This window comes from Felis catus, chromosome A3 (genome assembly GCF_018350175.1).
Source record: "Felis catus isolate Fca126 chromosome A3, F.catus_Fca126_mat1.0, whole genome shotgun sequence".
Lineage (NCBI taxonomy): Eukaryota > Metazoa > Chordata > Mammalia > Carnivora > Felidae > Felis > Felis catus.
This window is the reverse complement of record NC_058370.1, coordinates 98,075,549-98,100,199: the sequence shown is the minus strand read 5'-3', so window position 1 is coordinate 98,100,199 and position 24,651 is coordinate 98,075,549. Positions and strand designations below refer to the sequence as shown.

At 35.5% G+C, this 24,651-nt stretch overlaps 1 protein-coding gene across 4 annotated transcripts in view; it reads right to left on the bottom strand.

Annotated features, from left to right (window-relative positions):
- Positions 1-24,651, bottom strand: part of LOC101083672 (ADP-ribosylation factor-like protein 5A) — a 761,586-nt gene that overhangs the window by 535,886 nt on the left and 201,049 nt on the right. For 2 of the 4 annotated variants that reach the window (XM_045054469.1, XM_045054470.1), the window contains exon 1: positions 11,058-11,513. The exons of the other annotated variants lie outside the window; for them this stretch is intronic. The gene's annotated coding sequence lies outside the window, so the exon portion shown is untranslated. Of the gene's footprint in view, positions 1-11,057; positions 11,514-24,651 lie in introns of those variants that run through there. 4 annotated transcript variants of the gene reach the window in all.

Genomic DNA, 24,651 nt, shown 5'->3' with positions numbered 1-24,651 from the left:
CCATTCCAGAGGCTTTATAATTTATCTGTTCAAAAGGAGTACTACATAGGCTGTATATGGGCTATATTCCCTGGCAGTGTCTCCTGTTCAAAAATTGCTTTCTGCTTCTCTGCATCAATACTTGTTTTAAGTCAAGCTCTCAGAGAATAATAAACCAGTGAAAAATACATTAAGCCACAGGACTGAAAATACACCTTAATATGTTACTCATCTGAAGGGTAGCTAATTAAAACCAGCAATGCAAACATCTTTGAAAATAATTTTAAAAAATAAGTATCACTATAGATGCTCAAATCACATTTGTAACTAACATACTAAAAATCCACTAATCGCTTATTGAATTCCAGCAGCAAGCACATAAAAATGGCAATTCAAATTAGTTTTTTTACATATATCTCAAGAACCTTGTTCACAGGGAAAAAATCAGTACATGAACATTGGAGACTACCAAAACATTATTTCTGCTTTAGTTTTAGTTATTGGAAAGAATAAAAGGATCTCTTCCCTCCCTGCCTTCTTTAGGCAGTTGAGGAAAATGATAGAGGTGAAAAATTCAAGCATCAAAATCAGGTATTCATCTCTCATCTTTACAAAACTACTTCTTGTCACAGTTCATTGTAGGTAGAAGGTGTTTAATACTTTTACAAAACAAAGCATAAAAGTATATGCCTCAATTGAAATTGTCATATCAAAACTAGTCCTATTGCCTTGTGTGCTCAAAGTCTGAAAAATTCTTTCACTATATTCATTGACATAGTTGTTTACAAATTTCACCAGAAAAAAAAAAGTATATTTCTGGCCATGGCATCCTTATGTATATATGCAACATTCAAAAACTGCACATTTTTATGATACCAATAAGCCCACCACTGGGGAAAATATACCTAAAAGGAGAAAAAAGAAAGTACGTTTACTCTGCAAATAACATTGATATGTTTGAAGTACTGACCAAACATGGTACATCAGATGTGTCCATGTAGTTTTTAAATGCTGAAAATGAATTCTTCCTTTGGTAGGGATTTTGACACATTCATTCTATTATTTTAAATATTTTTCTTCCTTGGAAGTTGGATTGCATCATCCCTAAATACATGTTCTAATTAACTTTTTTTTGAAATTTTAAACCTGGACCTATCAGTTGGAATTGAATAGATTCAAAGTAACACATCTGTAGGTTGTACAACTAAAGGATATGGAAGTCATTTTTAGTTCCTTGAGAAATGAACCACTTTTGTGTTTGGCAACTGCAAAGTGAAATAGAAAGTGGTTCTCAAGGTGGAACTATGAAGCTTCAGTCATTTCTAAATGGGTATCATTCCAGAATACAGCTGTTTCTGGTGACTCATTTGCATAAGTATCTGTCTCCTTTGCACTTAAAAAAAAAGAAAAAGAGAAAATAATGCTTTTCCCATGTAATGTATTGACTTCCTTTTCTAGTCCTTCCTTTGGGTTTCAAACCTCATGAAAAATATTAAGGGCAGGGAGAGCAAATTTAGGCAGCTGACAAAAGCCCTAGCTAAACTACTCAGGGCAATAGAATAATTTCTGTCCCTCCCCATTTATGATTTCTTCAAGGCAACAATGCCAATGAAAAAAGTATGCAAGCCATTACAGATGTATTCTTACTCAACTTATTTCCTACACTGTTCTGAGCAGTCTCCATGGGAGGAGCAAGTGATCTGCAGTACATATAAGCCCTCCTGAGTTCACAGAACCAAGTTAACCTTTTATATATGTTTTGTTCACTACATTCATTTTTATCATTCTTTGCTTATAATTAATCCCAGTATAAAGTAGAAATAAAAATATAGAACTCTGTGATTACATATGAAATAATAATATTGATTTAGAAGATGAAGGAATATTTCACATGGAAGGGAAAGCCAGGGAAAAGTATGAGAAAAGTTGAGTATCTTCAGGGAATAAAATGTTACACTGATGTGGTTCTCAGAGAAGTGACAAAGCTAGAATGAGCCAGTCCCAAAATATCATGTTAATCATCTTTCTTCTATTTGACAGGTAATAGAAGACAAGAGATAAGTAAGTGATGTACAAAGTTTGACCAATCACTTTTCTCTCATGCTCACCACCCTTCTGATGGAAACAGTCACACCTACAGCCTCCATTCAGGGAGCATCAATAGCTGATTCCATTTTTTGTAGGAATGACCAAGCTGCTTCCATTTGACCCCAATCATCTCACTACAGCTGATTTAAAGGGATGGGAATGTTGGGGTTATGAGATGATTGGGTGTAAAGGCACCATTCAAACTTACTCAATAGCTATTCTTTAAAACAAGCAAGTATTCTGTGTCCAGAAATATGAACAGGTGGTACCAGGAGGCAGAAAGTTTGCAGCGGGCATGGAAGAAGGGAAGACATGAAAGATGCTCTGAAGAAGTAAGAGAAGGGAGTAACTGAGCCACATTACAGGATAGGCACTAGCACGTACTGTGCTGTCTTTGTGTAAGAAATAGGAAAATACATATTCATATTGGCTTATATTTTCACAAACACTAAAAAAATGTACAACCAACCAAGAGAAATACATCTCTAGGAATAAGGAGATGAGGTGAAGTGAAATACCACGAATGGAGATGAGGGTGGGAGCTGAATTTATTCTCTCTCTCAACTCTAATTTTTTTTTTTTTTAATCTAAAAGGACTTTATTTCTGGACATTATTACACATACCCTTGTAAGATAGATTTTAAAGCTGAAAAATTTGTCTCATACTTTTGCTGTCTGGAATTCATTCTTCCCTACAGGGAAAACATTGACTGAGTCCTTATGAAATAATTTAGGGTAGACTCCTGCCCTGATGTACTATAATCCCCAAAAAGGGATTCAGCTTTCTCTTATTCCGATTATTCAGTGTCTGTGATAAACTGACCTGAGACAATCATAGTTGAAATCAACCTATGGTTTCGGCTCTCTCTTCAAGTTTGCCTAAGGTCCCAGCTAGGGCCTTTGGTGAGAGATAGCATCTTTCGGAAGAAATACCAAAGACAGCCTTAAGGTCTCAATGAAAAGGACTGCATCAGATATTCTCAGAAAATGATGCCTCAAGGAATAGACTCTGGGGTGTGTGTTTCCCAGATAATCCAGCCAGCATGAGCAATTGCCTAATAGACTGGGTGATGAGCCTTAAGCTCAGGATTTATAGGAAGCAGATAATGAAGAAATCACTGTTCCTAGAACAAGAAATAATTATAAAATTTAAAGCAACAAATAATGAAAGAAATTTGAGTGTACCATGAAAAATTTTTTCAGAATATTATTTTTTGCCTTTTTAAAATAGACTTTTTTTTTTATTATTCTCAAGTTAGTTAACATATTGTTAGCATAGTCTTCTTGGCTTCAGTAGAACCCAGTAATTCATCTCTTACATATGTTTTGACAGAGAGAGAACTCAAGCCAGCTGTGGAGGGGCAGAGGGAGAGGGAGGGAGAGGATTTTAAGGAGGCTCCAAGCATGGAGTGGACCCAAGGCAGGCCTCAATCTCATGACCATGAGATCCTGACCTGAGCCAAAATCAAGAGTTGGCCACTTAACCGACTAAGCCAACCAGATGCCCCCAAAATAGTCATTTTAAAGGACAGGTTTACTTTTACAGAAAACCTGCAAAAATAGTACAGAGAATTTCAGTGCACCTCATACCCAGTTCCCTTATTACTGACCTATTACATTGATATGATACATTTGTCACAATTAAACAATACTGATATATTATCTAAATATCATAGTTCATGAGAATTTCCTTAGTTATTCCATAATGTTCTTTATCTGTTTCGGGATCCCTTCCATAAAACCACATTACATTTGGTCATCATGTCTTCTTAGGTTACTCTACACTAAAACAACTTCTCTGACTTTTATTTTTTGTGATGACCTTGGCAGTTTTGAGGGGTGCTGGGTAGATATTTTGTAGAATGTCTCTCAGTAGTTTTTTGTAAACATTTCTCTCAAAATTAGACTGAAGTTATGGTTCTTAGGAGAAAGGCCACAAATGTAAAAGACTATGTGTGTTATCACTATGTGTGATTAACATGACACATCATTGTTAATGTGGATACTGATCAAGTGGCAGAGACAGTGTTTGCAAGGTTATTCCAGACTTTACAATGTTTCTTTCCTTTCCATATTGCACTCTGTAAGTCATGGCTTCAGACCATTTATTTTTTTTAATTTATTTTGTCATTTATTTAAATTATTATGGAAGCATTGGTATTTATTTTATAATTTGAGTTACAGTCCAATATTACATTTTCTTGTTGTTTGTATATTATTTACTTTATTGTTCTAATGGCTTGTTTCTGTTTTTGTTTGTTTGAGCGCTTAATGTTTAGAACTAGAAGTGGTTCCAGGCTAATCTTTTATATTTCTTGCCCCTACCACAGAATTAGCCATTTCTCCAAGATCTTATTCCTTTTACCAGAGAATGGAATTAGAAAACAAGTCTTGGGTGTTGGATCTTTTCATTGGTACTGGGATGCCTTTGCTTCCAGGCTTTATCAGTGGACAGTCTGGATATATATGTGTGTTTACTAACCTACAGTTAGTAAAGGGAGTTAGTAAAATATCTTCTAAAAAGTACTTGTTACCTATTTAGCCTTCTTCCCCTTCCCAAACTTTGGCAAACATTGAGATTTCCTCCTCCTCCTCCCCCTCTCTCTCCACCTCCCCCTACCTCCTCCTCCTCCTCCCCTCCTCCCCCTCCTCTCCTCCTCCCCTCCTCCTCCTCCTCCTCCTCCTCCTCCTCCTTTCTTCTTCTTCTTCTTCTCCTTTTCCGTACTGTCACGTAAATGGAATCATACAGATTGTAGCATTTTACATTTCGTTTGTTTCACTTTGAATATGCATTTCAAATTCACCCATTTTTTGTGTGAATAGTTCATTCATGTATCAATGAACAATACTCTGTTGTATGCATGCATGTACCACAACTTATCCATTTACTTATTGAAGGATATCTCAGTTTCTTCTATTTTAGGGCAATGATGAATAAAGCTGTTACAAACATTACTTGTATTTAGGTTTTTGTGTGTACATAAAATTTCAAATTACTTACATAAATGTCTTTGGAATATGATTACTAGACTGTATAGGAAGACTATATTTAGTTTTATAGGTAACTGCCATACTATCTTCCAAAGTGGCTATACCATTTTTCATAGTATGAGGAATGAATGAGATTTCCTACTGCTTTGCATCCTTAACAGCAATAGGTATTGTCAGTTTTATTAATTTATTTACTTTTAGGCCCTCTTACAGATGCATTATTATAGTTCATTGCTGTTTTAATTTGTATTTAATTTCTCTTATGAAAAATGATGTCAACATTCTTTTCAATGCTTATTCCCCACTTGTGTATCTTCTTTGGTAAGATGTTTGTTTGGATATCTTAACCAACTTTTTAATTGGGTTGTTCATTTTTCAGTTCTAAAAGCAGTTTTCTAGCCTTGCCTTTGATTCTTTCTCATAATTTCCTTATCTCTGCTGACATTACTCATCTAGTTTTGCATTTTGTCTACTTTTGACAATAGAGCCCTTAACATGGGCTCATGGCTGAGAAATCCAACAACTGGATCATATTTAAGTCTGGTTCTGGTAGATGTCTCTTCAGACTTTCTTTATTCTGGCCTTTTTTCATGCTTTGATTTTTTTTTGTTTTTAAGATTTTATTTTTAAGTCATCTCTACACCCAATGGGGGTTTAAACTTACAGCTCCAAGATCAAGAGTGCATGCTCTACTGAGTGAGCCAGCTAGGTGCCCCATGTCTTCTAATTTTTTGTTGAAAGTCAGACAGACATGCTGTATCAGCCAAACACATTAAATAGGCCTTTAATATGAGAATTTGTATGAACATGGCTAGGAGTTGGACTGTGTTTAATGTTTGTTATAGCTACTGGTAACAAAGATTTCAAATTCCTCAGGTGTCCTTGTTTTCATCTCTCTTCTTGACTCAGGGCTTCTATAAGTGCCCTGAGTGAATCTGCATCTTCTGGCACTTTCAACCATAATAGACTGTTCTTATTCTGGAGCCTGGTTGGTGCTTGTGAGGAAAGGGGTGTATTCTATAATCTTCCAATCATATCTCAGCTTTTTTAGTAGGCTGTGCCTTGGGAATGTGGCCTTCACGAGTGTTTCTATTCCTCCTCCAAACATATGTCTACTCCCTTACAAAGCCACTCTCTACTCCATTCCCCAGCTGCAGCAATCCCAACGTATTTGCTTCATGTTCTGTCCTTTGTTAACTATGTTTTCTTTCTTTTAAGTGAGAGATGAAGATGTTGTTTTTTGTTTTCAACACTCTTGTTCTTTTTTATTCTGATACTATTTACTTTTAACGTTGCTTAAATGGACTTGATATATCTCTTCTGTCCAAACATTATTTTGTTTATTTTGCAAGTGATATTATTTTACTGCAATCAAACTAGATAGTGGAAACAATGTAAATACTTACTGTCCTCAGTCTCAAAATCCAGATTTAACACCAGTATTTTCCTTGCTGTTAATTTCACAGCTTTTTATCTACAACTATTTTTATGAAATGTGGTTATATTACACATATTGTTTTTTGAACTGCTTCCTTCAACCAAGAATATACTGAAAGAACTTTATGTGTCTATAATTGTATATCTATACTAGAATTCTTAATTTAATAAAATTAGTTTTATGGATATATGATAATATATTTAGCAAATCATCATTAATTGATCATTTTGGTTGGTCCTATTTTGCTCATATAAAGTATATTGCAGTAAATATCCTTCTGCATGAATTTGTAAAAAGTCTACTATTAATCTTTTTGGATAAATTCCCTAAAGTGGTATCTTTGAGCCAAAGACAAGGTTTAAGACTTTTTAAAAACATCTAAAATTGTGGTTGAACACACTCCTTTATAGCTTTGATGTAAATTGGCAATGCAATATCCTGAAAGTTACTAACAATTTACTTCCATACCAATACTATATGGCAGTCCACAGCTAAGCATTTTACATCTTAGAAGAAGCATGTGTCTTTACTGGGTTGGATTCTCTCAGGGGATTCTTATGGGAGTATAACTCCTTATCCTAAGTCCATGTTACAAAGACAGAATCCTCTTAGGAAAACCAATGTTTATATTTATTAGGAGCAAAGCATTGGCTTTTCCTTCTCATTCTGGGTCCCTCAGTCTGAGAGTGTGAATAGATGAATAGCTTTTTAAATACCTTATTCTCAGACAACCACCTTCTTCTACATTAAGTATCAGCATGCTTGAGCTCCCACAGATATGACAGATTTTATTTGTTATTTCAGACCTGGGAACCTAATTTTCCCTATACATATGATAGGAACTGGAAGAAATAATGAAAAGCTCCAAAGTCAGACTTCCCAAATAATATGCTTAACGAAGATCACTTTTTTTTAACTTCAATTTGATTCTTGAGAAAAAAAAATTTTTTTTCAGCATTTTTTTCTCCTTTTCTCATCTGGTAATTGGAAATAATCTCCAAAATTCCTATCAGTGCTTCTGGAATCCACTGTGAACTGAAGATGATATTCGTTTAGGTGTCAGCTAATTTAGTGGAACATTTAATATTGCAAACAAACAAATGCCTATTTTTAAATGTATCTAAAAGGCAACTGGAGACAACTCAGGTAATTTGTGCACTTGTAATATATTATTGTTGGCTCTCTGTGTATTTTAGAAAGCAATTTTCCATGAAATTGCTGTCACCTTTTAAATGTGAGATCATTTTGTACAATGTTCATTTAAAGGAATTACCCCTCTGTATAAATATCATTCAAGCTAACTACACAAAAGGTGCCAACATACTAATCCCTTTAAATGTATGGTTTAGGGGATAAAGGGATACTTTTCTACATTCTAAGTAGGACTTAATTATCATTTGGCTTAGGACATATTTCTAGCTGATTTGTTCAGGTAATGCTATACTTTTACCCCAATGACCTCAGAACATATAGGTCCCATTTTATATACCAGGGATCCCAAGTGACAGCTAACTGCTAAGCTATATTGCCAATAAGCATCAACAGAATTCTAAATCAAAGATAATTCAAATAATATTTTCCTATGAAATGATTTGTTGAAATGAAGACTATCATAACTTTTTCATTATTATGTTTCTAATAGAAAAGTATGCATTTCTTGTTCTTTTCCTGGTTCTTGGAATCTTAACACTTCTTTTGGATTTCTAGGCCTGATGTGATGTATCCCCATCTGAGTTATCTATCCCATGATTGTAGATAAGCTAATCCTCTTACTAATCAACAGATTTGTTTTCTTCTTCTTTTTTTTTTATTTCTAGAAAGGCTCCACCACATTTTGCCTATAATATTTCCATTCATCTACAAGAAAATGTGATAAAGAAATCACACCTTTAAGGAGTGGAATCTCAGGGAAATTGGTGATTACAAACCTGGAGATCATCAGAAATGTCTCCTGTGCTGGAAGGCTTTGTTTACCAACAAATTTATGTATACGACTCTCAGTAATTTGCTCAATATATTGATTCTCCCTTTATTTCTAAGTCAATGCCCCCTTTAATTTCACAGAATAATTTTTCTAAACCTTTGCCAATCTTCGTATGCTCTCTAAATAATCTTTTCAGTAACAGAGTCACTCTGTGTTGCTGAGATATTTTAAAACATCACATATGATACATAGCTCAAATCACTTACTAGAGAATTTTTAGTCTTCTATATAAAGAAACAATGTTCAATTCTACCTCTTCTTTTGTACTTTAAAAAATATTACTGGTTAATATATTTTTTTTCTAGTTATTTAAGGACAAACTAGGTTTTATATAATTTGGAGGTACGAAGAAATTGAGCAAGCATTCTTAAAAAGACTGAGGATATGGGTTGGGTTTGTTATCTATGATGTAATCATTCCAGAAGGTACATGAAGTATTAGAGGGAATATTATGAGGATAGTAAAAGAAAGCTTAAACAATGATAAAAACGAAAGTTCAAGAAAAGACAGATTGCAGAAAGCACTTAATTTTATGTGATAAACAAGAATGGCAAGGGAGCATACAATGGCAGTACTAAAATAGAGTTCACAATTCAAAGTGGAACTTTGATATCAAATGTTAGATCATACCAGTCTGAATTTTGAGGACAGAATAGTTTAGGAATAATTTGATGGTCTCTCTCCAATTCTTGATCTTTATGTCATCATCGTCTTCATCAACATTGCAACTATGGTCAGCATTTCTGAGCACTTAATATTTACAAGAGATGACAACCTGTACCTTACACCCACAGCCTCATGTACGTTCAAATACAATGAGCTTTGGGTGCCTTGGTGGTGCAGTCAGTTAAGCATCGGACTGGTGGTTTCAGCTCAGATCATAATCTCACGATTTGTGGGTTCAAGCCCCACACTGTGCTCCTTGCTGGCAGTGTGGGGCCTGCTTGAGATTCTCTCTCTTTCCCTCTCTCTCTGCTCACCCCCTCCTCTTGCTCATGCTGTCTCTCAAAATAAATGAGTAAACTTAGAAAAAATTACACATACAATGAGCCTTTACATAACTTTCCATGTTCGCAGAGCTGAGATTTAAACATTTGTGTCCAAATTACTAGTCCATGTTCTTTCTAAAATATGCCATTGACTCTATTCCACTTATAAATGGCATTTACTTAAATGCTTGTTATTTTTAACATCTGCACTTCTCCTTCATATTCTGTTTTTTAATGTTTATTTATTTTTGAGAGAGAGTGAGAGAGACAGAGCACGAGTGGGGGAGGGCACAGAGAACTGGAGACACAGAATCTGAAGCAGACTCCAAGCTCTGAGCTGTCAGCACAGAGCCCAATGTCGGGCTCAAACTCATGAGCTGCGAGATCATGACCTGAGCCGAAGTCAGACGCTTAACTGACTGAGCCACACAGGTGCCCCTCCTTCATATTAGATTCCTCTTAATAATGAAGAGTAATCTTCCTGCTCTTGAAGAAAAACACACAGGCTACATAGGCTGTTTTTTTAAAAGCATATTTGATCACTCCTCACACTTGACACAAAGACATTGCTACATAATGACTGCCCATCAGGAAAAGATGGATTCTTTAAGCAACTTTGATGTCACTGTGGTGATTCCAAGCTCCATCCTACCCCACAGCTTAAAACATGGTATTTTCTTGGTCTTTATCTCACACTAGGAACAGTATCTCCCACTAAGTATCTCACACTAAGAACACTAAGAAGTATAGGTGTCGTTCACCGGAAAACAAGTAAGATCTCAAGGATTAAATAAACCTGGACCAGAGGAAAAAATCCTCTTGGGTTTGTAGTTGCTGGAGAAGAACATAGATTAATTTAGAAAGTAAACAAAACATCTAAGGGAAACCTTATAATATTAAAATGAACTGGAAACATTCTTAGGAGGGTGATGTTTATGAATTCGAACACCGTGACTTAATTAGATATTTAAGTAATGTTCAGAGATGTCTAGCATGTGATGAGAAAAGCCTCCAGCAACATCTATACAGCTTTCTTTGGGCTCCCTACCAATACAAAACCCTGCAGAAGCTACCGGGGCTTCTGACAGAATCCCTGTACTTGGAGTCGGCTGAAGGCTCAAACGCTGCCAAATGAGCTCCTTTTCTCTCTCTCTGTTAACCTCTAATAATTAGAGAAATTATGAATTTGTGGGGTTTGTCCTCCATTTAGGGACCTCCCTTCCCTCCTTCTATAGGCCAAGGGAAAATGGAAGGTAAAAAAAAAAACAAAACCCTGAGCCTAATTTAAACATTCCTCATCCCTACATGTAACTAAGAACTGAGACACGTCTGTATGACGCAAATGCAATCTGAATAAGTGCCATAAGCTACCACTAAAATTTCAACACTGTTGATAAGAGTCTGTGCCTTCAAAACTGCCCGTGACTTTAAAATACACATCGTACCACAAACAACCAAGGTACAACATTAATATTTCACTTAAGATCGATTTATACGTTGAGGGCAACCAATAAAACTTGGATTGCTTAACCTCTGTCTTTACAGTTAGAATGATAAAAAAAAAAAAATCAAGTGTGAAATGGTTTACCTCATGCCACCATCCAGTCTTGAATTTCCTCTGAAATGCCAACTCCTTCTCAAAGTGCATCTAAACTAGAATCACCTGAAATACCAGTTAACGTGCAGATGCCCAAGCTAATCAGACTAAATCAGAAACCCTGGGAGCTGGAACATGGGATCTGTATTTTCACAAGACTCCCAAAGGCTGCAATCATGGAGAAAGTTGAGAATCATGTTTTAGCACATTTCTGTGATCTCTCATCAACCATGTGCTTTCTGTTATACTATCATGTCTCAAATTCAAACTCACAATTATAAACTTGCATGGGACAGAAACTTTACAAATTACACTACTTCTTTGCTAGTGAATCCCAGTTAGACTGTCTTTAGAAGGCAGCAGAGGAGAAGAGAAGACGGAGAAAGGAGAAGTCACATGCTCCTTTCTGTCTGCTGGTTCCTGCCAGTTTATCCCCAGTGATGCTTTTTTTTTTTTTTTTTTTTTTTACTCTGCAATGGCAGTTTGTTCCCATGCCTTCAACTGATGATTCCTGTTTGCAATATTTCCAAAATGCACAAAAACAGTATGGCTGTTAGCTAGGATGCAACAGGAAGTAACTCAAATCAGAGGGCTATCAGCAGAAAAGAAGGGGGAGGGACAAAAGCAGGAAAGCAATGTGTTTTGTTTTGCAGGATCAGCAGTTCCCACAAAGGAGACACCCAGACAGGTTTTTCAACTGATAGCCCCTTGTTAGGTGTTTGGCCCAAGAGCCCCTTACATGAGCCAGTTTGAGCCGGTTTAGAGCTGAGGACCCATTTGGAAGCCCTCTGAATTCATAAAATTAAGATCTCCTCCTATGAGAAGGATTTTCTGCCATTTTTTTGAACACAGCATGCTGACATGCTAAGCATGAGCATTTAACCTAGATACCTAAATAATAGAATATGTATAAATTTCCTAGTGCATATGCAAGCTTTTTGCCCCTGTCCCGCAGGCATACTAAATAAAAGCTCCTATACTAGCCCCATAGGGAACAGTGCTTTGACAGCTATCTCCCTGTATCCTTATTTTTGCTGCTAGTAATAAAAACCATTTACTCAAAAGAAAAAGACAGGCTCATCTACTGGCTAAGGCACCCAAGTAGGAGCTCTTTGTCATTGGTAACACTACACCCCTCCCTTGAAAGCCTAATATTTCAGTAGCTTGACCTCCTTACTTTGTTCCCACTGCTCTAGGGATGTAACTTTTTTTTGAGGGTATTACCTATGAGATATTTCTGTCACTATGTGTTTGTTTGTTTCTTGATCAGTTTCTTAATACTTGATTAAAAATTCTTTGATTTAAACTCTGTTAAAATAATTGACATGTTTTTCTACTTGTAAATAGATGCTGAAAAATTCAAGCTTCAAGGAAATAAATTATTCACCCCTCATGAAAATTTATCATGTCATAAGAGACCTCTTTTTCTTGGAAAATTTTTCTGCATAGGGACCAAATTCAGTTTCTCTGCCTGTGCAATGCATCCCATGCTTTGGTGCATAAAGGTGGACAACCTTATTACAATCCTGGCAAAGCAGAGGCTTAATCATGTGTAACTTCGTTGTATTTTTGCAGCGATATTTTATTTTCTATTTCAAAACAAGGTATTATGTTAGAAATAGGTGAATCACAAAATTATAATCAGTGTTTTGGAGTATATCTTATCATTAACCCTTTCAACAAACATGCAAAGAAGGCACCAAAACTCTCATTATAGATGTATATTCTCAAACCTGTGCAGATTAAGGTAACTAACTTGTCTACTAGTAATTCACAAGACTGGTAAATTACAGTTATGTTTCCACTACATTAATTTTATAGAAAAATGCTTTTATGGCACTTAAATTTTCCTGTATTTATATCTTTAATGATCCAAAAAGAAATAAAGTGTCTCAGGTAGATTACTGGTTTTGGCATCTGTTTACTGGAGGACACTCACCTGAAACTGCCCGGGGGGGGGGGGGGGGGAGAAAAAAAAATGCAAAAACTCAAAGAAGAAGTAGAGAAACATCTTTTAGATAAATGTTTATAATAGTCTTCAAAGTTTTAAATATTAAAATATTTTATGATAATTTTAGAGTTGACAGTTTATAAGCATATGCATGTATTACATTCATATTAATTTTTTGTTATTGCTATGTTTTGAAAACTTACCACTTTACTATAATAATTAGTTTAACAGTATCACCCACTATAATAAAATAATTATGAATCATTTATTTAGGAATATTTATCTTATTGTCCTCAAGATGTATTCGGTCTGATGATACAACAATCAACACTGATGGAAGGATAATAATTTAAACTGTTTGCCTTTCTTTTTGAAAATCAATTTGTTACATAAGTAGTAGTAAATACTGACTCCTCTTTCAATATATGGAATCAATTTTCTCCTCTGCAAAAACAAAAATCACTTTTTATGAATTCAGTACAGTAAATAATTTTTTATATTTAAAAGTAAGTCAAGGGTTGATATGTTTTAAATATTCAGGTAGCTACAGAAGTATGGAAATAGTATTCAAAAAGAATAAAAAATATTCACATACACACTCAAACCTTTTTGCCTAAGAAAATCATATGATGTTTACAATCATAGGAAATGAGAAACACTGATTTTTAGTAATAATTTACTCCAAAATCATTAACTTCCTATTATTTTCCTAAGCTTTTATACTTAAAAAAAGAAAAAGAAAAATAAATTTCCCTTTAGTTTAGAATTGCATTATCTGTACTGAGCATGAATGGCACCTCGATTAATGCTGATATATAGAAATGATCTGATACACAGGTATTCGTCTAGGTTTCACAACAGATAAAGACAAAGTCAGTGTCTTTTAATGCCGAAAGGAAGCAAGTTTACTCTTTAGTAATTCCAATAAATTTTTTTCTACCTAAAACTAATTCTAAGTGTGTTGAAAGCGCATCAGAGACAGTGGGGAGGTAACTCTGTATCTTGATCTCTCTTGTTTAGGATGCAGACAACTGAATATAGCATGCAGGTTCCAGAGAGCTAATAATACTTCTTCCCATCCTACATTACTTCAGATTCATGGGTACAGAAGATGGGAGACTTTTTAGGCTTCCCAAGATTTAATCAAAGAATGAGGAAGTCTGAGTTCAAATTAATTGCTTACACCTTATTTCTTGATTTGAATGGGTTATAGGTGTTATGTAGTCCAATTTAGAACCTAGAGCAGAAAGTCTAATTATGACTTTTCTAATGGGTGATTACCTCATCTTACTTAACACATCCAGGCTTTGATTTCTAAAAAGGAACCATTCTTCTGGGATCCTTCATTAGCTGTTAGTCAAATTTTCCCTGAAACTTCCTGCAGTTGATACTAATTCTACCTTTATAACTATACAGGATAATCTCAATAATTTTTCTCTGTTGTATCTTTAAAAATGTGTCATCAGCAGGGCACCTGGGTGGCTCAGTTGGTTAAGCATGCGACTTCAGCTCAGGTCATGATCTTGCTGCTCCTGAGTTCAAGCCCCGCGTTGGTCTCTGTGCTGAGAGCTCAGAACCTGGATCCTGCTTCAGATTCTGTGTGCGTCTTCTCTCTCTCTGCCCCTCCCCTGGTCACACTCTGTCTCAGTCTCTCAGAAATATACAAAATAAAAAAGTTTTAAAAATGTGTAATCAGCTATCATGTCCTCCGTTCTCATGTTTAATCATCTTGTTTCATACCATCAAACATACTTCATATGATGTAGTTGAAACCTCTTCACCACCCTTGTTTTCCTCATCCTTGTTTTTGTGCCATGGTGTGATTCGGAAAACTACAAATCTACTAACAATACGAAATAGAAAAAAATATAAAATATAAAAAGTCAAAGCTGTAGTTCTATTAATGAAGAATGAGATTACAGGTGTTCTTACTTATTGTTTGATTATACTGAGTTTTGGGGCTACCAATGGATCTGCATTTTTAATAGAATTTGTAATGTTAATGTAGGTATTTCTTTTCACATTCTCATATGTATGTATATATTTTTATCTAATAAAATTTGATAAATTTGGGAAAATTGATCAATTTAGCATGTGATGCAGCATGTGATTTAGCAAATGATGGAATGTGCTGAGCACCAACAGATGTATATAACCGTAGATGCAGACAGTGTCAGATAAAATAATTATATAAGAATCATGTATCTACTACAGAGGGTAAATTAGAACCCCACCTATAAGCTCTTATCTTCCATTAAATAATACTACAAAGCTCTGTTACTCTTTTCATATGAATACTACCTAAGCAACTTTTAGTATCCACCAAATAATGGGCCAGATAGACATCAAAGTAAATTTCTTCTAGGGGCGCCTGGGTGGCTCATTTGGTTAAGCATCCAACTTCAGCTTAGGTCATGATCTCAGGGCTCATTAATCTGTTCATGTTCTGTCTCTTTCTGTCTCTCAAAGAGGAATAAAGGTTAAAAAAATTTTTAGGGTAAATTTATTTCTTTAAAACAATTTTTTTTAATGTTTATTCCTCTTTGAGAAAGAGAGAGACAGAGACAGGGAGACAGAGCAAGAGTGAGGGAGGGGCAGAGAGAGAGGGAGACACAAAATGCGAAGCAGGCTCCAGACTGAGCTGTTAGCACAGAGCTTGTCCCGGGGCTCAGACTCATGAGCTGTGAGATCACGACCTGAGCCAAAGTCAGACGCTTAACTGACTGAGCCACCCAGTGCCCCAAAAGTAAAATTCTTATAAGCCTTATCTCATGCATTTTATCCAACAGACTTATGGTAAAGTGTCAGCAGTCCCATTTCAGAGATGAGAAAGCAGGGCATCAAGTTAAACTATTTGTAAAGGACAAGACTACTGAGAAACAAAGTCAAAATTCAAAACCAACTCTTTCTGATTACAAAGTCAATTCATATTTCCATCAGAAAAATATGTACTTTTCCTTGAATAAACATCCTGGGCCTCACATATATTATTTATTTTGCACCACAAACACAAATAAAGCTTAATACTTTGTAAAGTATTACAAAGTGAATAATTTGTAAAGATGCATTCATAAATTGATATGTGCAGATCCTTCACATCCACAGCACATTTCTAGAGAAAAACAGTGTCTGAAAATGTTGTACCTCTATTAGATGTGTCTTTTTTAGGTAGTATTTTGGCTATGCCATTAAGTTGCTAATCAATGCTATGAGATGATGATTACCTCATGTAGTATCATTACCCTGGTCTTTCAGTCTGGCAAAAATTTAAATTATATATTTTTTTGAATATTGTTTTTTGCCTTATAAAATAGACTTTTAAATTTTTTAATTTTTAATTTTTTTGAGAGAGAGATAGAGAGAGGGAAAGAGAAGACGCAAGCCAACTGAGAAGGAGCAGAAGGAGAGGGAGGAATAGAATCTTAAGCAGGCTCCAAGCCTTTTATATTAGGTAAAGTCTAGAAACCCAAAAGAAGTGTTAAGATTCCAGGTGTGAGGAAAAGAACAAGACATGCATACTTTTCTAAGAGGGAAAGATGGGGGGGGGTGGTTAGAGAGAGAGAGATAGAGATTATAGGAATTGACTCATGTCATTTTGGAAGCCTAGAAGTCCCACAATCTGTAAGCTGTAAACCAGAGAAGCTGGTAGTATAATTCAGTTGAAGCCTTAAATTTTGAGACTCTGGGAGGTCAATGGTTTAAATCTTAGTGTGAATCCAAAAGCCAAGGACCAGAAGAACCTATGCTTGAGAGCCAGAGAAGATGGATGACTCCACTCAGAAAGAGAATTCACCCTGTCTCTGACCTTTTGTTCTCATCAGGTTCTCAGTAAGTTGGATGATATTCATCCTCATTGGTGAGAGCAGATCCTTACTCAGTATTCTAATTCAAATGCTATTCTCTTCCAGAGACACCCTTATAGACACAACCTGAAATGTTTTACAGCTATCTAGGCATCCCTTAGCCCGGTCAAGCTGATATATAAACCTGACCAACACATGTAATGCAAGGGAATTATATTTACACTGTTTAATTGTTTTGGAGTGATATCTTTAGTGGTATTATTTACTAATATAGTGTAGATGCACAGGGTTCTGGAAACACTTCAGGTTATATAATGTCCTTTGCATCCTAATATAGTCCTATAATCAAACAGCCCCCAAAATGTGCTGATGCTTATACTGATTGAACTGTAATTTTATTTTTATTATTTTTTGGAAGGAAAATATAGTGTGCTAGAGAACATACAAAATTTGTATATGTGGTTTGGGGCTTGGCAACTGACCTGGATAGTGTGGGATCAATGTTCTTAATCTTCTCAGCATTTCATATTAAAGAGTTATTCAAGAAACATTATTCAAATGTCATCCTGTATTTATCTGGCTGATTTCATAGCTCATCATCCAGGGGTCTTTCCTCTAAGTCAAGGATAAGCTAACAAGACTATTAAGTCAAGCTCATGTACAATATTCTGCTTGACGAGTGAAGCCTAAATTAAAAGAACAGGGTAATGTTCATGGAGAGGGGAAAAACTTAATCTCAGGAAAGGAACCGAAAGAAAACAAGAACCATAATGTCCTCAAATCTAAGATGGAGAAAAGAAGAAAAAGTATAAGATATCTGAATTCCAGAGGAGAAACAAAATCAACAATTCCTAAACATCAACTTGTTATAAGAAGTATAAAAATCGCAAAGTCTTGTAGAGACTTGTAAAGCCCAATACAAATTAAAAATGCATGATACAAATCAAAAATGGGCCATCTCTTTCTCTAAACTCTAAGACCACACCACAGAATAATCTGCCATAGTTGTTTTTGTTTTTTCTCCCTTTCTTTCTGCCTTTTCTCTATCTCACATACATGTTATTTTTCAACTAGGAGAATAATGTATGTGTGTGTAGTTAATATTTATAATCATTAATCTTTTATTTAAAAATGCTTCAATGATCATGTTTGAACTTATATTTTATACACATATGTTACAATATGTATTACTTGAGAGTAAAATTGCTGGGACAAATGTCATATACTATACAATTTCTTCCAAAGAAGTCAATTTTCACTCCCAGAAAGACAGAGTCTTCTTTATCTACATGCTCACCAACATTGGATTTTTATCAAACTTTTAGAAGTATTTCTTTCAAGTCAATTTGGTGAGAAACTGTATACTATCTCTTCAAGTAACTAATTCCTCAACGGTAAGTGGGAGGAATTTTGTTGTGTGTTTACAAAAAAATTATCCCTGTAAAATCTATGAACTTAATTTTTAATTCTATTGACTTTTCTTTTTGTAATTATTAATATATTTAATCACAGAATGAACACTTTTCTGTTACAAAAAAAGAGAAAAAGGGTATAACAAGGAGGAGTGAAATGGGAGATATGAAAAGATGTAAATTTAACTAGTAGATATGAAAAGAAGTGTCCAAAATTAAAAAAAAAAAAAACTATGAAAAGGCTAAACCTCTAGATAAAAAAGAAAAAAAAAGAAAAAAAAGTGGTGAACCTGAAACCACAGAAAGAGAAACTAAATGAAAGAAAAACTGAGGGAGAGATATTAGGAGAATAAATGAACTGGGAACCAGTGAGCTAGGAGACATAATCTGGCAACCTAACATACACTGAATCCCATAAGAAAAGAAAGGAGAGGTCAGAACAATTATTTGAAGGAAAAATGGCTAGAGTATTTTCAAATTTGATAAAAATTATAAACCTACAGATCAAGAGAGTTCCATCAACACTAAGCAGGAAAAAACAAACAAAACAAAACAATAAAGAAAAACCACCAAGATATATCATCATCAAATTGCTGAAATCACCAAAAGAGAAAATACTGGTTGAACATAGAGCAGAATGATGGTTACTGGTGGGGAAGGAACATTTGTCTGCTTACATAGGTCTTACGGCCTGAGAATTGTTATCCTTGGAAAATGTTGCTGACAACTGTTTCTTGTTAAAAACTACTAATTGAATAAATTTAGAAATATTGTCTATAATCAGGTGTGTTATTTTTTTGTGATAAATAAGCTTCATTGTTTTTAAATAACATCTTTTCTGAGCAATCAAATTATTATGATGAAAATAAGGCTATTCTTAGTAGCCTGCTGCTTATGTTTTCCTATTTACTTCTTTACCTCAAGCCTAATATGAAACCATGAAGGATCTCTCTAAATACATATATAGCGTTATGTCACTGTGCATATACACGTGCACACACATACATGTGGCACAGTGTTGTTCCACTGTGTGTGTGTGTGCACGCGCATGCACTTTTACCACCATTTTCTAGGAAGTTCCACTTTACTCTTAAAAATATTACAAAGATTAACGACGTCTAGAAAAGACACCAGATTCTTCACCAAAAGGGTGTAACAAGAATATAAAATAGTATATTATCACAAGAATCCTTTATATTGCACCCTTTTAAAACCACAGCTATATCCCTCCTACCTTCTGCTCCTATCCTAGCAACCAGTAATATGTTCACCATTTCTAATATTTCATCATTTCAAAAATTTTACATACATTTATTCATATATTATTTTTATTGTTTAGTGTTCTAGTATGACTATTTTGCAGTTTGCTTCAATTTACCTGTTTGACAACATGTGGGTTGTTTCCACTTTTTAACTACTAGAAATAAATCCACTATGAACATGTATTTTTAGCTTTTTTTAAAATTTTTTTTCAACTTTTATTTATTTTTGGGACACAGAGAGAGAGAGCATGAACGGGGGAGGGGCAGAGAGAGAGGGAGACACAGAATCAGAAGCAGGCTCCAGGCTCCGAGCCATCAGCCCAGAGCCCGATGCGGGGCTCGAACTCACGGACCGCGAGATCGTGACCTGGCTGAAGTCGGACGCTTAACCGACTGCGCCACCCAGGCGCCCCTTAGCTTTTTGCATGAACACAAATTTTCATTTATTTGGGATTTAAACCCAGAAAGTACAATTGCTGGCTTATAGAGTAAGGACATATTTAATTTTATAAGAAATTGTCCAAATTTTTCAAAAATGCTGTACTACTTTACATTTCTACTAACAATGCATAAGAGATTAAGTTTCTCTTCATCCTTACCGGCATTAACGTTTTCACTCTTTTTTATTTCAGTTGCTTAGATAGATGTATAGAAAAACCTCATTGTTATTTTAATTTGAATTTTCCTATGGCTAATAATGCTAAAAATCTTCCCATCCACTCACTTGCCATATTTCTTCAGTGGAATTTTTCTTCATGTTTTTTGCCTGTTTTCTAAATGGATTGGCACAACTGTTCAGCATGTTCACTACGGTGGTGGATACTTGGACCTACTACCCAGGTGATAAATTGTACACAACTAAATATACACACACATGAGGACAACTGGAGCTGAGGAAGTCTAAATGAGATCAGTACATTATATTACTGTCAATACACTGTTTGTGTGTCTTATACTTTTGCAAATGTTACCACAGGGAAGAAGTTGGCAAAATGTACATGGATATCTTTCTATTATGTCTAAAAAGAGCAATTGGATTTACAAATATCTCACTAACATTTCAAATAAAAATCGTGTATTAGTCTGCTATGCCACCAACTGTTGAATATTGTCCAGAGAATGAGAGAAATGTATTCACCGTTTTAATTTATACCGTTTCTTTACATGATGCAAAATAAAACTACAGGGTAATGAAACGCCCCACCATACTAGCATGCCTAAAGCAGCCTTGCAAATCAGAATTAAAAATAACTTTTTAGGGGCACCTGGGTGGCTCAGTAAGTTAAGCGTCTGACTTGGGCTCAGGTCATGATCGTGGTTCGTGAGTTTGAGCCCCGAGTCGGGCTCTGTGCTGACAGCTGGGAGCCTGGAGCCTGCTTCGGATTCTGTGTCTCCCTCTCTCTCTGCCCCTTTCCCCACCCGTGCTCTATGTCTCTCTCTCTCAAAACTAGACATTAAATTTTTTTTCTTTTAAAAATAATAACTTTTTGCTCAACTTGTATTCTATCTTCCACTTACATGCATGGGAATATCAGTGAAATAAAAATCCTACATGACTCTTTAGAAAGTAAGATTAATTTTACTCCACATAATTAGTAGAAAGTTTTTGATTAATTTAAAGTTTTAATCTAAGGTTTTATCTGACTTGACTTCTACATGACAAAGAAGGGACTATGTATGAGCACAGGAGGAGGTCCACATCTATTTGATTTGACATGAATATACTCACACCAGAATAATGTGTATAAAGTACGAAAAAAACACTAGCATAAGCAATTTAAAGTAGGATAAGGTTGGCAAGTATCCACTATTACTGAGGTCAAAAGTGGGTGGGGGGGGGAGTACATTCATTGGAGTGGAAGGTGCAGAGATCATCAGTGGCTTTTCTGAGAGTAGCTTCTATAAAATGTTGGGAATTGACCACAGATTGCAAGCTGCTGGGGAATAAATGAGTGATGAGGGAATAGCAGAAAGTGTTGAGTGTTATTTTGCTGCTGTGGATAGAAGCCCGGGATGGGATTCTGAGAAGAGACCAGGGAATTTCTGGCCAGGATAGGCTTATAGTTCATGCATTTAAATGTTCCTTTCTTTTCAAAAATGGCAATGTTAAGAGTAAATAAAAATGAAATAAAATGAAATGATACAACCACAGGCAAGAAAAAGGTATTTCCACAGAGCAGAATATGAATAGAAACACACTGCAGCAATCAGAGGCTGAAGCTGTGTGCCTGCTGGGATCAAGGACTGAATACATGAAGAAAGGATCTGACGCTTGAGTTCCTGGATAACAGGGTCCAAAAGTACCTTAGGCATTACTGAGCATCAAAGTCTGGCTCGCCTGTGAAACCAGAGGTTGGAGCTCCCTACCTATTAGCAGTGGCTGAAAAAAACCTAGGCCAACTGCCTGAGGTTTGCATACAACTCCCTACATTGGTTGGCTGGAGGAAATAAAACAATTGGCAAAAAGCACATGAGCCAAGCTGAAACGAAGCTAGCCCCAGTATCAGCAAGTGCCTCAGAAAGGCATCTGACAACTATAAATCTAAAATATGGGACCTGTACTCTGCACTAATCTCTTTGAGGCTGAACCTGAGAATGAATTTCAAAACAAAGGGCAAAAACTATTACTCAGACTGATAGCCAACATTTGCAAAAATGAGGACCTACATTTGTGTTAAGCAAAACTATAAACCTGAATTATATAAAAATACAGATATTTTAATTCCTCATGTAGATAATTGTAGTACTGATATAGATTATAATAACATGATTAATCTCAGTCAGTTAAGCAGCTAAGTGTCCGACTCTTGATTTCAGCTCAGGTCATGACCTTGAAGTTCGTGAGTTCGAGCCCCACATCAAGCTCTGCACTGACAGTGTAGAGCCTGCTTGGGATTCTCTCTCTCTCCCTCTCTCTCGGCCCCATGTGAGCATGCATGCAAACTCTAAACAAACCAACAAACAAACAAACTTAAAAAAACATGATCAATGGAGAAAGATATTACGAACACAACTAATAATATGAACTAACAGATGTTTATGAAAGAAAACATAAAAAATAAAAAAAGAATAAGAATTGGAAGTAAGAATAATAGATCATAGTCTGTAGGCTGGACATAGATTAAGCTGTAATTTAAAAACAGGAAGACAATCCTGAAAAATTAACTCTGAATTAGCATTAAAAATTTGGTGGTTGGGGCGCCTGGGTGGCGCAGTCGGTTAAGTGTCCGACTTCAGCCAGGTCACAATCTCACAGTCCGGGAGTTCGAGCCCCGCGTCAGGCTCTGGGCTGATGGCTCGGAGCCTGGAGCCTGTTTCGGATTCTGTGTCTCCCTCTGTCTCTGCCCCTCTCCCGTTCATGCTCTGTCTCTCTCTGTCCCAAAAATAAATAAACGTTGAAAAAAAATTAAAAAAAAATTGGTGGTTATGAAAAAGTAAAAACACAAACAAACAAAATCTCTGTTCTCACCTGGCTTAGTGATCAAAGGAACAGAAGAAAAGCAGATTTCATTGTGGTAGGAAGGGGATGGATGTAGTGGGTTTATGTTTGAAACAGTGAGGTTAGCATGCAGTGGGCAGTGAGATTCCTGTACCTGATTGTTAATTTCAAACACAGGTGAATTTACAGAGTTATAGAGATCACAATTATAGATACGGATTCTAGCATAAGAAAAGCTGATGTCAGAGGGTGGTAAGACCACCAAAGACCAGCTTTTAAAAGAAAAACAAAAACAAAACAAAACATCAACAATAACAACAACAACAAACAGAAGAAACCAGGATTGGTGCATGGATGCCAAACAATAGTTTTGAAAGAAGATAGAAAACACAAAAGCTGTGTTAGACTGTAAGAATCAAAGGGTTACCATAACCAGATAGAATGTACAGTCCTGGATTAGGTCGAACAATTTTGAGTAAATACGAAAGATGGACCACACATGAGGGGATATTATGAAGTTCCTATTCCTTTTGTTAAGTGTGGGCATGTCACGTTTGGCCATGTATGAAGAGTGTTTTAATATTCAGGACACAAGATGAAGTACTGGACACATGATGTCTGTAATTTAAATGTTCATCAGCATTAAACAATAAATTTAACACCAAGAATATGATAACAGATAAGCCATAGGTGAGAATGGAAAGTAAAATCTCAGATTTATTTGTTGGGAATTCAGTCAAGATGATCTGAGATTGATTTCTTATTTTCCTGAAAGTTTCTGTTTTTAAATGAAGGGAAGTGCTTTGGAACCTTCTGGGAATAATATTATAAGGATCCCCAAGAGAGTGTTTGAGATGATTGAAATGTTCCCATAAGCCACATAAATTGCCAGTACTCATTACCCTAAGCAAAAGTGTCCAGTAGTTTGAGTGGTTAGTTCCCCATTTGCTGGGACTATCTTGATTTTAGCACTGAAAAATCCCATACCTCAAGAAACCCCTCAGGTATCCAATAAACTTCAAGAGGCAGAAATACGATGGGAAACCTTGACTTTTTATGCAATCTGTGTATGAATGAACTTATATCCACAACTTTGTTTCCATAAATGAACTCTGTGTTCATAATTGTTTCTATGGCCCATACATATCTTACTATTAATTCTCCGATTTTAAAGAAATCCGATTTGCCAGTTCACTGACATAAAGTATGGCTTAAGTGTTTCTACCTATATCTGCTTTACAATATAAACTGAATATTGCAAGTGTCTCCCTAAGCCCAAAATATTTAACTGAACAATTAAAATGTAAAGTGTATGTTTCCTGATATTATCTCATATACACTAGAATCCTAAAATTTTTAACTTTAGTGAGAGCCTGTATTAGTTTTATATTTTATAACATTTGAACATTCATGTGCACATTCACATTATAAAGCCACGTTTCAGGGGAGTTGATTCATTTTATGTGAGAAAAACTGTTTAGGAATGTATTTTGTACAAGCTCTACCAGTAACATACTTACTACAATATTCTTTATTCTTTCATTAAGTTAGATACAACAGTATCTCTACTTGGCAAGAAGTCAGAATTTTCTCAACCCACAATAAATACTTGCAGGTAGTAAAATTAAAATAGCATATATGAAAACATTTTAAGTATATTTCAGATTATTACGCACATGTTAATTATATTTTCCCCCAGAAGTATACTTTAAGTCTTA